Below are 9,195 nucleotides of genomic sequence, written 5' to 3'. Positions count from 1 at the left end.
TACTAGAGTATGGACTTGAGGATATGGGGAGGGCGAAGGGTAAGCTGTGACGAAGTGAGATAGTGGCATGGACATATATACACTACCAAATGTAAAATAGATAGCTAGTGGGAAGCAGCCGCATAGCACAGGGAGATCAGCTCGGTGCTTTGTGACCACCTAGAGGGGTGGGATAGGGAGGGTGGGAGGGAGACGCAAGAGGGAGGGGATATGGGGATATATGTATATGTATAGCTGATTCACTTTGTTCTAAAGCAGAAACTAACACACCACTGTAAAGCAATTATACTCCAATAAAGATGTTAAAAAAAAATTTACCCATCGAGAGCTGTGGGAGGCCCCGGTCCTGGGGTGAAGTGAGGTCCTGACGAACATCCCCCAGGGTGGAGAAGAGGGAGGGGGCGAGGTGGAAGAGGAGGTGAACAGAGCAGAAATCACACAGAGATATTTCTGAAGGAGAACAAACTCCACACGTGGCAGAACTATTTAACAGCCGTTCTGCTTGCACAAGAGCTGGCCACACCGGCACCAGGGTCACGGCCCGGAGAGCGGGTGACGGTGGCTCTGGAGCAGAAACACACACACAGGGCAAACCAGGAGCTGGAAAGTCGATGAAGAGCTGGGCTTCTGCTCCTGGAGGCTTCCTTGTCACTTCACATGTAACGCAGAAAGTTAAGAGCAACGGTTGTCATCATGGAAGCCCAGCCCCATGCCAGGCCCCTTCCCACGTGAAGGCAAGTGTGATCCCTAGTCTCGCTTCTCCAGGGGGCACCTGAGGCAGCCACCGGCCTCTCCTCCAGCACGTGTTCACTGGTATGGCCCCGATGCGCCTAGGCGGGAAGGGGTAGATGAGTGAGACAAAGTTCCCGTCACCTGACTCAGAGCGTGACACCAGCAACGGAGGAAGTGGACCAAGGGGCGTGATCCCGGCCAGTGTGTGAGGGGTATAGAGGGATCGTGATCTGGGCGGGGGCTCGGCAGGTGCAAAGGCCCGGAGGACCAAGCTGAGGGTATCTGGGGAATCGGGGAGCAGGGCAGAGTCGCTGGAACGTCCATAGTTAAGGGGACCATGGGGGGAGCAAGGCGGGGTCATATATGCAGCCCACCGGGTAAGGCAGGCCCTGGGTTCAACCCTGATCTGAGTCCAGGCGGGTTTCACACAAGGGTGGAGGACAAGATTGGAGCGGAGGGAAGGGCAAGGGCAGAGGCCAGGGACTGAGGCTGCCCGGGCTGTGGGACCCAATCCCTCCCAAGCCAGACCCACCCCAGCTGCCCTGCAGGATGAGGTGCCCCGAAAGCAGATCCTGGTGGAGTTCAGACAACCCCCCGAGGAGGCCAAAGGGCCTGATGGCCTCTAAGTGGCCTTGTCTATTCACAGATCAGATGGTGGCCTCTCTCCTAGTCACCCGCTGGTCTCAGTTTCTCCCTCCTTCTCCCGAGAGAGGTGTTCATTCTTTTAACCCACTCAGCAGCTGCTGCTGATAAAGCCAGGGTCACGTTCATCTGTGCTGAGAGCCCCCATCTGCTTTGCCAGGGGACAGAGGACAGACCAGTTAACAAGCGGGGGGAGGGGCAGTAAGACGGTGACAAAAAGCGCATCTCAACACGAAGATGACCCAAAAGCCACCCTCTGGGAGCTCCGTCCACCTGGAGGCTGCCCTGTGTGAAGCCGCATGGGGCTTATCCCCTGTCGGAGGAAACCAGGGACAGCAGAGCAATCGTCTTGGCCCTTCGAGGCAGGCCTCCCTCCCCACAAATGCACAGCGCGGCACTGGCAGTACTGCCTGGCAAGGGGGCTGAGTCTGTATGACTGGCTAAGGGTGGTAATCTCTCCACACTGAAACCCAGGCGGTCCACTTAAATATTCCGGTTGCCATGGCAACCTTCTGGGCTGGCTCTTCCCCTGTCATTCTCCATCGCAAACCGTGGTAGGAAGTTTTTGCTTCAATTGGAAACTTATGGTTGCCAAGGCAACCACCTTAGAGCACACTGAAGATGCAGGTGGGCTGCAGGTGAGGCAGAGATCTGTCGACTGGGGGCCCGAGATGGCTGCATGATGGGCCGAGGAGGGGTCCAGGGCCATGATGGGCGGAGGTGAACACATCTGGGGTTCTGGAAAGAGAGGACGATGGGCCTCCACAAACACACTCATTCGTTCACTCCCTCGCTTGTAAGGCATTCATTCATTCACTCACCTGCACACTCACCATTTGCCACTTGAGCACCCGTTCTGTTTTCTGGCTCTTTTTTGCCTGCGGGCTGGGTGGATGGAGGAACAACGAAGCCTCCACACATGTACAGCCCACATGGAAAAGCGGGAACAGAAAGTGCCTGGCTTTGGACCCCGACAGACCTGGGTTTTTGTTTAGACCCTTGACTCTCTCCTCTTATAAATGGAGTGTAAGACCAGGACCTGCTTCTGAAAATGCTGGAAGTAACAAACACCCAAGTGCCCATAACAAGGCATGAAGACAGGTCTTCTGCCCCTGAGGAGCATGTGGGCAGGAACCGTGGCTCCGGCGTGGTCCTCCAGTGGCGGGGGAGGGCTGATCCCGAGGTGGGGGGCAACTTGGAAACTGGGACTGCGCCAAGTCAGAGGGCAAGGCTGGTGAGGTCCTCACCCGCTCGGAGAGAGAGAGAGGAGCCCTTCCTTCCTCCCTTGAGGTCGGTCCCAGAAGGAAGCAAGAGAGGGGTGTGACATTCCAGGAGGGCCTCCGGGCCTTCGCTTTATCCCAACGACCCCAGCAGGCAGCCTTCTTTCCCCCAGTTTTGCAGATTAGGAAACTGAGCCCCAGAGAGGTGGAATAAGGTCAACCAGAAAGCAAGCAAGTCGATCCAGAATTCAACCGTGGGCCGCGCTCCTTCCAAAATCCCTCATGTAATTCTCACAACAGTCCTAGGAGGCGGATTCCATTATCCCCACTCCGTGGATGGGAAAAGCCAACCAAAGTGAGGTCACACAGCTCCCTCCCATGTCTGCTCGGCCCAAACCCCCAGACCTGGGACCAAAGCAGGCCTTTCCAGCCCAGAAGTCACTAGGCACAGGGATGGAAGGGGAACTGGCATCAACCTGGTATTTCTGCCCCACCCTCAACCCTCAGCAGCCTGGCTGCGCTGGCACCCGGGCCTGGCCTCTGGTCCGGGTGCGAGATGGGGGAGAGGGGCTTGGGCGGGGCCCGCCGAGCTCCTGCGGCCACACGGGGGTGCACCGAGCCTGGAAGCCAGGCAGGCAGCTGGGACAGGACAGCCCCGTGTCCTGCTTCTTCACGGGAATTGTCAATGCCAGATGTCCAGGCGGTGCAGAACTGATCAGAAGCCCCTTAGAAGCGTGAAGGCTGGGGGTGGGAGAAGCGGGGAAGGAAGAAGGTGAGTCGGGGAGGTGCGGGAGGTGCGTCTCCTCCCTACAGAGGAGGAAAACATGGTTCAGACACATGAAGCGATGCATGCAAGGCTCCCAACCACCAAAGGACATGCAGCTCTGAGACTCCAACCAGGCCTCTGCCTCACCTCCGGGATCCCTCCGGCTACAGGGGGGATGCTTCTGTTTCTGAGCCCCACTCCTCTTCTCCACCCCCCCACGCAGCGAGGGCAGCAGACCTTCAACAGCACGTCAGGCCACCAGCTCTCCCTTCTCCCTCAAACCTTCCAGGCCTCGTCCTTCCCAGGAACTTGGCCCTTGCTCCCCTTCTCGCCCGGAACGTTCCTCCCCGCGATGGCCACTCACACTCCATGCCGGACTTTGCTTCACGTCCCCTCCTCTGAGAGGCTTCCCCTGACCATCTTAGCTGACACAAGCACCCCCTTTGCTTAAAATAATCAGCTTTGGGGGCAGAGGAGGGGTTGCCAGACGAATGAGGCGAGGCTGCTGTACTGGGTGATGGGTACCTCGGGGAGGTCATCGATCGATTCTCTGTGACTTTCTCTATGTTTGAAATTTCCCATAATCAAAGTTTTTAAAGGGACTTCCCTGGTGGTCCGGTGGTTAGGACTCCATGCTTTTACTGCTGTGGCCTGGGTTCAATGTGGCCCGGGTTCAATCCCTGGTCAGGGAACTAAGATCCCACAAGCTGTGCGGCGCAGCCAAAAAACAAACAAACCAACAGAACCAACCAAATAAAATAAAGGATGAACAAATACTACTGCTTAGATTATGAAGACAGGGATTTTATCCTTCCCTTACTTAAGAACAGCAGGACACTGGGACATCGTGCAATCTCTGTCACCTTCTTCATGGTCTACCAGTTCTTGAAGCTGGAGGCGGGCAGAGGGTGGAAGAAATGACACAAACCCAAAAGCATATATATATATATATACTAGGGGAGTTCCCTGGCGGTCCAGTGGTTGGGACTTCGCCTTCCAATGCAGGCGGTGTGGGTTTGGTCCCTGGCTGGAGACCTGGGATCCCACATGCCTAGCGGCCAAGGGACTGAAGCATGAAACAGAAGCAATGTTGTAGCAAATTCAGTAAAGACTTTAAAAAAGTAAATAAATAAAATAAAATAACAAATACTAGAAACTGACATCCCTTGCCCCCGACTCTCTATCCCATCACCCTGTTTTATTTCCTTCGTCGTATCTGACTCCACCTGACATCTCATCGTGTGTCTAGCTGACCATTTGTAGGCGGCTGCATGAGAGCTGGGCTTTGTCTTGTTCACATCTGAATCCCAAGGGTCTGTGTCGGACACACAGAGTCGGTGCTCTGTAAATATTTGCCCGGTCAGCGAAAGAATCAGACACGGCAATGGAAGTGCGTTGTGAAGAGTAGAAGAGCCGTGGTCCGGGCTTTGGGCCTGGGACAGTTTTAACCATAGATGTAGGACTGAGAGAGAGATGAACGCATTCCTCATTTATTCATTCCACAAATGTTTAGGAAACCCCTTCTTGCCAAGTCCTATGCTGGCACTGGATTCACCAGGCTGGGTCTCCAGGGCGTGTGTTGGAGATAGGCCAGGTGCTATGGGAACCCTTGGAAGGGAAGCCTCACCCCGTCTCAGGCCTCGGGGAGAGCCTCCTAAAGGGAGTGATTTCTAAGTTTAATCTTAGGATGAGTAGCATTTCTCCAGGGGAAGAGAAACGGCGTTCCAGGCAGAAGACACAGCCCAGCCAAAGGCCCAGCGATAGGACGGAGAACGGGGAAAACTGCCTACGTCGGTGTGACTGGGGCCGAGAGCGCCAGGGAGGCGCCCAGGGGGCCAGGGCGGGGGTGTTCAGCAAGGACCAGAGTGTGGGGGCCTCGGTGGGCAGGCAGAGGAACCTGGCCCTGTACCAAGGGTGACAAGGATGACAGACGGTGCTCCTCTCCCACCTGCCTTTTTTGTTTTAATGGGGGTATAGTTGCTTTACAATGTTGTGTTCGTTTCTGCTGGACAACGAAGTGAATCAGCCACATGTACACCTACGTCCTCTCCTTCACCTGCCACCTGTCGGTGCCGGCGACGCAGCAGCTCATTCTCACTCCTGGCTTTTCGCGCTTGCTGTCCCCTCCACCTGGAATGCTCTTCCCTGTCTGCACGCGGGCTCTCCTCCGCCTCCGGTCTAGGCACGAGCCTGGGCTGCTCAGAGAGGCTGACCCTGACCAGCCATCAGAAGTGGCCGCCTCAGGCCACTTTATCTGTCCCAGCTCCCTCTCTGCCTCTTGCAGAGCCTGGGACGGGTTCCCTCACCGCTCCCAGTTCTCCCTGCATCCGCCCTGTGTGTCCTGTGGCTTTGCAGGATCTCCCCACCCCAGAGGCAGGGTATCTTTTCCCAGCACGCTGATGATGGACTTGAACATGAGACTTGCTTTGGCCAGTGGCATGTGGGCAGAAGTGTCCTACTTCTGAGCCTTAAGAGGCCTTGCAGGTTGCTCTCTGCCCCCTCACCATTCTGCCATCCCCAACGGACAAACTTGTGCCAGGAAGTCAGGGACGAGAGACACCTGTGCAGCAGCCCTGAAGCCAAGCCCCACTGAGCCCGGGGGAGATCCACTGAGCCCCAGCAGATCCGCAGACTTGTGAGTGAGAATAAGTGACTGTTGCTTTAAGCCACTGAGTTTGGAGATTGTTTGTTAGGTGGCATTAGCATGGGAATAAGTGACTGATACACAGGACTTAACACTTTCTCATTAGTCTACCCATTTCACCATTGTCTTATCTTACGCTAGACCGCTGCCCTGTCTTCAGTGCCTGGCATGGGGTCTGATGCGTGGGAGAACTTCAAATGTGTGTTGAGTGAGTGAATAAACGAATGTGTTGTCTGGAAGGGTCTTAGGCAAAGGAGAGGCATGAGTGTACAGGGGGGTCAGGAAGATGGTTGATTGCTATAAGAGGAGACAGACGTGGTGGGGGAGGATTTTGCAAAGGGGCCAGGGAGGAAGCTCTCGCCACGGTCCAGAAGGGGACGAAGGTGCCGGGACCCGGGAGAGAGCAGAGAAGGGTAAACACAAAGCTAAGCCTGACTCAGCCTGTCCTGTAGGCCAGGTTCTCCCTACGTCTCACCTCGTTAAATCCGCACACCCACCATACCAGGCAGGTACTTTGATAATCCCCATTTTCAAAAAGAGGAAACTGAGGCACGGAGAGAGTCAGAAGCCTTCCCAGGCCAGGCAGAGAGTGAACGGCCGTCCAGCCCTGGCATCCTCGTGCCACCCCTCACCACCACCACACCAGTCTCACGGTTCAGAGCAAACATCGGCAGACCCGAGACACCGAGGGCTTTGTCGGGGACCGAGAAATTCACCCGCAGCACACGGGGGACGAGGGGATGGTTCCCCACCGCAGGGAAACCAGGGAGAGTGTGGTTGCTTTTTGTGGTTTAATTCAACCTGCTGGGTCATGGCCCTAGATTTCTTACTGGTCACAGATGCCAGGCTCCAGAGGCCCCCGACCCCGGTGGGCTAGAGCGAGGCAGAGGGGAGGAGGGCTCCACAGACCATGCAGCTGCCTTTCCCTCCCTGTTTCTGTTTCCTTCCCACTCCCGAGAAAAGCGCCACTGACCCACGTGTAGACCACCCACACCCTTCCGCAGGATTAGAGACAAAGCAGAGAAAACACTGTAGTGACAGAATCACAGTCAGCAGTGAGAGAACAGGGGAGAAAACCCAGGAGGAGAAGGGGGTCTCTGTGCAGGTCCCCCAAATCTCATCTGGGTTAGGAACCCCAAACTGGCAGGGAGGAAGCATGGAGAGCAACACTTCCATCTGCTCTGCTCTTTGCAGTTTCCAAAGCACTTTCCTACACATCCCCACATATAAACCTCACAGGAGGTTGCCGTCTTCCCCAGGAAAGATGAGGAGACTGAAGTCCACCGACTTTTCCCGGCACACACGACCTTGAGGGACCAGAGCTGGCTTGGGGCCCCGGTCTAACTGCCACTCCTGAGCTTGTTCTGTGCCCTGAGTCGAGTGGATCATTTCCAGGAGGTGGAGGTAAGGGGGATGCTGAGACCCCAGGAGGGCTCGGCCCACGCAGGGGCCTGGTGACCCGCCGGCGCGTCTGGGCAGCAGGTCAGGGGAGGGGAGGGGAATCTTTAGAACAAACCTCACATTCAGAGAAGACTCTCAGAAAAGACTTGGGTGATGAGATGCTCAGAGAACAGAGGGAGAGGAGGATGAAGGAGGTGAGAGGGTGAGGTAACGTCGTGAGGAAGAGCTGTTTGGGCTGGGACTTGAAGAGAAGCCAGTCTGGAAGGTTCTACGGGCGGAGTCCAGGGACGCTTCCGGTTCCTCACTTCCTCCTCCATCAGACCGGCAGCCTTTTGTTCCACGAGGCGCTCAGGACGTTACTCTGCACGTCCTCCAATATTCCTCGGCGAGATTTTGCCCGGTGCTTTCTGGGGCGGCCTCGCCTGCAGACTTTGAGCTGCTCCCGACTCATTCATTCGCTCATCCACCGACTCCCAGGCTGCCTGGCAGCTCCAGGAGCTGGAGATGCAACAACGGCTGGACGAGGTCTTACGTATGGCCGGGGTGGGAGCCAGCACGAGGCGCAGGAGAGAGGGCTTCTTTTGCTCTCACACCTGGGCACCTGACTTTCTCGGTGGGGAATCCAGGAGCTAGCACGTTCCAGCCAAGAACTGGTCACAGGGGCCCACTCTCTCCTCACGACAGCCTGGCATTCCCCAAGCAAGGCTTTGTTTCTCTTGCTACAGATGTCGCTCCCTGTTAGATCTGCCCACCAAAGGAGAACACACTGGCCCCTGTCCATCAGTGACCCCTGGTGGGTCCTTGGTTTTATTTGTTCCAGTGCTTAGTACAGAGCCGGGCCCGAAAGGTCACCGTGGGGTGTCTGCTGACTGGATACAGACAAATTCGTCTGTTCAGTAAATATCTAGGTGATGCCTGCTATGTGCAAGGCTCCAGGCCAGGCGCTGAGCACACAAAGGTAAACCAGAAACATCATCGCAGGCCTGCAAGAACGCAGGGTCTGGGGCTGGTGACAGGCACAGATCAAAACACCGCAATACGACGTGATGAGGAACCACATCTGTGTGGTCGCTCCAAGTTTCCGAGTATCAGGTATCGCTAAGAATGTCTGCTGAACTGAATTCAGGGGCTAAACGTCCCAGATTTTTCCAAAACACAGTCAAATGCATCTAACACCGTATTACATTTTCCTTTATGGCCCAGAAGGACCGTTAGGACTGTGAGACACTCTTATTGCCATTTCCCAGGTGAGACAACTGAGGCTCAGGAAGGTCACACAGCTGGGACATGGCAGAGCTGGGGGGCAAACTCCGACCGGTGTGACCCAGCATCTGTATTCTTTCTATGACAGTCCAGTTCCTGTTTTCCAAATAGCCTGGGCTTTCTCCTGCCTTGTCTTCCTCTACCAGTTGGAGAAGACCCATCCGCAGCAGGAGGGAAGGAGCCCAGCACAGAGACACACAGAGCCAAGAGGTGCAGACCAAACAGGAAAACGGAAGCTCTCCCAGGGCCCTCCTAGCTGACTCGCATTTGCATCTCATTGGCCAGAGGCAGGTCACATGGTCAACCGAGCTGCAAAGGAGTCTGGGAGGTGGGTGTGTTCACAGCCCCCAACACACCCGGCCTTCTTTCGAAAGGAAGGAGGAGGATGAACGTGGCTGGACAGCTTTGCTGTGTCTGCCTCGTTCTGGATGATGCTGATGAAGATGATCACTATGGTGATTATCATTATTATTATGGCCATTCCCTGCCTGGCCCCAGCACAGCTCCCAGGCCCAAGCCAGGAAGGC

Source organism: Physeter macrocephalus, chromosome 6 (genome assembly GCF_002837175.3).
Source record: "Physeter macrocephalus isolate SW-GA chromosome 6, ASM283717v5, whole genome shotgun sequence".
In the NCBI taxonomy this organism is placed as follows: Eukaryota; Metazoa; Chordata; class Mammalia; order Artiodactyla; family Physeteridae; genus Physeter; species Physeter macrocephalus.
The sequence above is the reverse complement of the archived record's forward strand: the minus strand, read 5'-3'. Positions refer to the sequence as shown.